The sequence below is a fragment of the Chelonia mydas genome, chromosome 9, assembly GCF_015237465.2.
Source record: "Chelonia mydas isolate rCheMyd1 chromosome 9, rCheMyd1.pri.v2, whole genome shotgun sequence".
Classification (NCBI taxonomy): domain Eukaryota; kingdom Metazoa; phylum Chordata; order Testudines; family Cheloniidae; genus Chelonia; species Chelonia mydas.
In genome coordinates, this window is record NC_057855.1 from 10,343,153 (window position 1) to 10,349,152 (window position 6,000).

The 6,000-nt window shown below is 34.6% G+C and overlaps 1 protein-coding gene across 4 annotated transcripts in view; it reads right to left on the minus strand.

Annotated features, from left to right (window-relative positions):
- The window catches only part of SOX2 (SRY-box transcription factor 2), a 107,812-nt gene extending 103,126 nt beyond the window's left edge, over positions 1 to 4,686 (minus strand). For 2 of the 4 annotated variants that reach the window (XR_006283975.1, XR_006283977.1), the window contains exon 1: positions 4,114 to 4,683. The gene's annotated coding sequence lies outside the window, so the exon portion shown is untranslated. Of the gene's footprint in view, positions 1 to 4,113 lie in introns of all 4 variants that reach the window. The other 2 variants (XR_006283978.1, XR_006283976.1) reach the window with 2 other exon arrangements.
- Positions 4,687 to 6,000: the final 1,314 nt, after the last annotated feature.

Sequence of the window (6,000 nt, forward strand, 5' to 3'; positions counted from 1 at the left end):
AAAATAGCCTTGAGTTATAGCACACAATTATGCATTGGGTAGTTTAAAGTCATGGTGAGGTGCTTTAAAAAGTCTAGGAGAGTCAGGAGACCTGAAATTCTATTCCAACCCTGCCACCAAATTGAAATGAAACATTGGACAAGTCACTTAACCTCTGTGCCTCAATTTCCCCAAGTGAGAAATAGGGATAATAATATTTATCCACCTCTGAAGGGTGCCTTGAGAGTGAAGTATTATTTTTTAATTAAAAGTAATATCTTATATTGGGAGTGGAGAGATGCTCTTGGAGGGAGAGTGGAAAACACATGAATAAAATATACAATTATTCCACAGAAGCAAAGTGCTGAAAGCAGGGCACAGTTAGTTAACCAGCTGGGAACGTTATGTTGGAATGCTAGACCCACTGAAATTACAATTTGTAGTTAAAGCTCATATTCAAACATGTTTATATGGGCATTTGACCTGTTGGCCATGATAACATAGCTGAGTGACTAACAAATTAAAATGGGGCATTCCTGGTTCCACACCAAATATGCTTACATATTGAAAGACAAACAAAATTACTACGAAGTGAAAAATAAATGCAACAATCACCAGAAGTGTATTTGGAATTTGTATTTGACAGGTGCCACCATTGCCTGAGTGTTAAACTTTGAACAAGGAGAACTTCCCCTTGTGCCTGATCCTTACATAAATTAAACCATTTATTTTAACAAGGTGCAATGCACCATCATTTTCCCTTTTCTCTCAGCTTGAGACTAGGCCACCATTTTGTTGTTGCTATGCAAAACAAACAACCAGCAAAATGGTAGCTATTAATAATACAATGAATAATGATCTACGTAGAAATCCTGCCATAAGCACCAACAGCCCATCTATTGCCAATGTCAGTGTTTCCAGATAACCAGCTTTGAGTTTAATCCACACGGTGCTACCAATCCCCAGGCACAATGTACAGAATGTCTTTAGTTCTGCATATGCTATATGCATACTGACTATCCTACGATTGCAAAAAGAACCTACTAATTTGCTGCTCTATATAGACTTTCAGTAAAAATGACCTATTATATGGACATCAACAGCAGTGCTGACAGCCTTAAAGGAAGGTCTTATTCTCCATAACAGAAGTAGGATAATGAATGACAGCCATCAGTCAGCACGGAGGAATGTCTGATAAATACAGAAACAAGTAGTACCAGAGTGAAGTGGGCTACATGTTAATGTTATCATCACACATACAGTCCCCTACTACTAGACTTCTTTCCACTGCTATAGCAAAAGTAGTATCTAACTACTGAATGGAATATTCTGCTGTGATGTGTCTGAAGCATCCTTCAAGAATTCTTACATAACTGCTACACAGAAGGAAAGAGAGACAGAGAAAGAGAAAGAGAGAAAAGAAGACAATGTAAAATAGTTATGTATAGATTATATATTGATGCATATAAACATTAGTTTGCACATTTGACTTTTTAACAACTTCACAAAATTACTGGATTAGTACAAAAATCAGTATCCAAAATACATAACTATCCAAGCACAAAAAAGAAACTGTTGACTCGTGTAAGGACAATAACTCTCACAAAAAACCTTAGTATAGTTATGCCTGAATGCCCAATGTTCCTGTTACTCTGGCCACTGCCTGTACAGCTATCTAGTTTGGAGTTAAAATCATTTTCAGATTGAATTTTGCTTTTAAGAATGATGTAAATATTTGTTTACTTTTCATACATCTAGTCAAGTTACCAACCTTCTCATATATAATCATTTGAAAACTTTATTTTCAAGTAATTCATAAGCACAGCACAGCTCATGGACTTCAACCTACATTTACAGTTATACTGGATGTTCTCTCTTATGCTTTATAGGAACTAGTTTTTACAAACTCAGTGACAACCCTTGAAAAATGCTATAACTTCATATGAAGATTTCTCTTGTAAAATACATATTATATAGATTATAGAAGTATTAATTTTCAATTTTCTATTTAAATTTTAATTCTTGTCATTTTTGTTTTACAGCATCAAACATTAAAAATAATGTACTTTTATTTAATCTTTCATTAAATCTCTATACAACTTGTCCACAGTTAAGGTTTTTATGCATACAAGTACTAGTGAGCTTAATTAATCATACTTCATTGTATAACTTTAAAATATCTTGTTAAAATTCTTCTTGTAATTTATTTTGAAAAATGCTAGACAGGTAAAAACAAAGGTCAAAAGTCACATTGGATAATAGCTGATGGTTTTGATAATGCTAATTATATATTACTAAAGAATAAAGGTAGAAAGGGAAATATGAGCACTAAAAGAAAGATAAACATCCCAATGCTGGATTTAAAAGAAAAAAATAATACATTTTTTTAAATCTCTTTGTAGCTCACTGTCATAAATCAAAGACATAATGAAGCCTGAATTAAAAATGTCAGTTTCTGTGAATGTTGATAACTTGGTTCTTTGTTGTGCAAGTCAAAATGTGTCTGTTTGATGGGTTAAAATGACAGTCTGAAAATGGGAGAAGCTGGAGCTAAAAAAAGGAGAAAAAAAACAAAACAAAAAAAGACTTATAAAAAGTAGGCCCATAATGTAGTACTTTAAGGGGAAGACCTGTAGGGTAGGAGCCAGTATCTTTAGGAAGTAACCAAGCAGCACTAAAAGGCAATGTCCATGGCCAATCAAAACTATTTCTCTAGCTGCTGGGGCTCTTGCATCTCTGTCTTCACACTAGACTGGAAACTCTTTGTACTAATTGCCAGACTGTACCAGATTTTCTGGTTCAGTTCCATCCTATAATTGACTGACAATGATGGGCAAGGAAGGGGAAAAATTCAGGCTCACCAATGCAAGCAGAGGGTCAGAAATGGTTTCATAGGGAGCACATCATTGCTTGGCATTTAATGCAGGGTTAAGAAAGCATCGTCTGCACTTTCTTCTAATTCCTAGGTTAAAAAGGGATGGAAAAAACATTCAAACTGTAGCAGGGCGTGGATAGGATCTTGTAAATTAATATACCCTCTGTAAAAATCTTTCACAAAAAAAGGAAATGCACGAAAAGGTCAGGCATTTTTGGAGATTGGGCTACAGTCGCAGATATTTTTTTTTAATAATAAAAAGGAAAAAAGGTATAATTTAAGAGTTGTAAAATTATAAAAATGCACTCATTCTACAACAGAACACACTTGTCTCAGTTATAATCAAGTATATGCTTATAAACCATAACTTTACCATGCAAGTAAAGCAATTTACAAACCTAAGCATTGAAAATAACCAAAGTGCAATATAACTTTTAAAGAAAAAGCTAAGAATCTAGTAATATAAAGTAAAAACAAAAGATTTTAAAATCTTTTAAACATGTAAAATCCACATACATTCAATATGTACATATTTCACTATTGTGCATCTTAGTGTAATTCACTACAGTTAATGTACATACTTAATTTTACATTTTTTTTCTAATTGTTGAGCCTATTTAATAAAATATAGGGAGAACACAAAACTAGAGACAAATAAATGAGGGTTTCTTCAAGATCAGAGCTGGACTAAGGACAGCGTCTTTCAGACCATGTATCTTATTTATTCCCAATTGTTGCCTGCCCACTTTATTTCAAGCAAACAGCACCCCCAGCAGAATATCCATCAAAATATTTAAAGCACAGCACCAAAATAAAAAATGGAAAACAAGCCATTAGTTATGGCAAGGCAGTTCAGAATCATATATGATCATCTGAGCTATAGATGTACCGGAAATATGCCCTCAGGTCATACAAACATTTTCCACATACTCTTACACTAGTTTTTGGAACATACAAATGTGCAGAACACCTGTGCCAGCAGCACTTCATTGTGCAAGTCACATAGCATCCACTTCAGTTTTTAGTTACAAGTCAATTACTGTACAAGGAAAGGTACATTTCATTCAAATCCATCTCCCCTAACCTCTGCACCCCTCACTCCAAGAATAGTTAATTTTCCTGGTAACCTGAAACTTGCTACACTAGCTTGCCCTCTACAAAAGTTACAAATAAGTGATACACTGCAAAGTTTCAGAGCTAGGCCAATAAAGTTAGCATCTTATAATCACAGGGAGCAGAGGAGTTAGGCAGAATCTTACCTTTCAAACCCTGAACAGAGCTGTCTTTTATGAGGCCTATACCAGCTGACAAGTCCTGGGACTTTCTCAAACACAGCACCCATACAGGTGAAATTCTAATAGGTGGTAAACACCTGAGAACAGGACAAGAAGACTATAAGAAAGAAGAAACCAAATGAGTAAAATGTCTTCCCAGAGCCACAGTCAGCTCTTGTGCATGGGGAGTTACAAATGCACTGGCTATAGACTTTTGTCCAAAGCTGTAGTGTTTTTTTTTTTTTTTTTAAGTGAAGCTAGATTAGTTCATACAAAACTCAACAATACAGCACTGAAACCCATTGTTGATATTCAACATTTTTCACATAGCGGAACAGAATAGACAATACGGTATCTAGGAAACCATGGGCTGGATTACCAACTGATGATATCTCATCCTTCTGGAGGGCCTGTAATCCTTTTTATTACCTACCACAGCAAAAACAAAACAAAACAAAACAAAAAACAAACAAACACAAACATCTCCACCACAGCATAAACCATCCAAAATGAATATTATTGCAACTTTGACAAAAAACAGAATGAATTAAAAGGAAATCTTTTGCCTAATCCCTAATAAAATGAAATAAAAAGGAATAGATGACTTTTAGACAATGTTAATAACTGCGAAACATGCAGCATTTGGATACCAGCATGTACCCTGGAACTAGTTTTAAAAATAACTTCCTAATTATTTATTTTAAAGTAGTGCTGATCCCTGAACTCAGCCTGATATTATTTCTTATTCAGCTTTTGCAATTTAAATGTTGTAATGTATTTCATTAATATCTTAGAGCATTACAAGACTAGCTATATTCCCTTTTATAAAAAATGTTATTTGTGACTGGGATTATTACTGCATGTATAGTAACATCTGAAATAAATGATCAGACTGGATCCTGACACTGAACAAAGAATTATTCCAACTCAAAAGTCAGTTTAACAGTCTACCCTAACCTGCTTAGTTTTCAACATTCATGGTTTCAAGATGCTTCAGTACTGACTGCGTTTTAACCTGTTCCTGCAATGCTTTAACTCATCAAAATAATTATAATTAAATTGATTATCTGTGTTATATTTACTTCTCTGTTAAACCTTTTAATGTTATTAATCTGCCAGACTCATTCCATTTTTACACACTCCAGTTCCCATATTTTCCTTAAAACCCCAAATAGTCTAGGTAGCCACAGAAGTGATTGTTCCTACCAGTTTCTTTTCATCACTTCTGCAATTGACCAATTGACAACTGATTGATGGTTATCTTTTCACTTCAACAATGAAAGAAATTACCATCACTATAGCTATGTACAGTAAATGCCGCCAGAGTAAATTACATGATTCTAAAATTCTCCTTAGCTCACTTAGTAAAACATCAACACAAAAAGTTTCTTTTTTGCCTCTCTTCCTGTACTGCAGATTTGGCCTTTCCTGTCAGCTTCAGAAAAGAACTTGACAGCTTCTTTAAAAAGAGGAGTATAAAAGAACTTGAATAAGGGATGGCACAGGGCCGGGCTAAGGCTTCCATTCTCCGCAAGTGGCTATTCTTTGCACTGAAAAAAAATATATTAGGCATGTGAGCATAGATAAGCCACATAAGAATACCCCAAAGAATATTCCCAGTGACCTTGAGATTCTGCTGCAATTCCTTAACCATGCTATGTTGGAACAGCTTCATGAATTCTGAACTTTAGAATGGCTAACTTATTTCAAGTATGTGGAATGTATTCTTTGTGATTGTGTGTGTGGAGGGAGAAATACTCCCACAAAATTAGGGGAAAAAAAAGTTTGGCACTATGGAAAAACAGAACTTCAATTGTTGCAGAAGTACAAGGATAACTTTATGTCATTATGAAAGAGTCAAAATTGCATAGT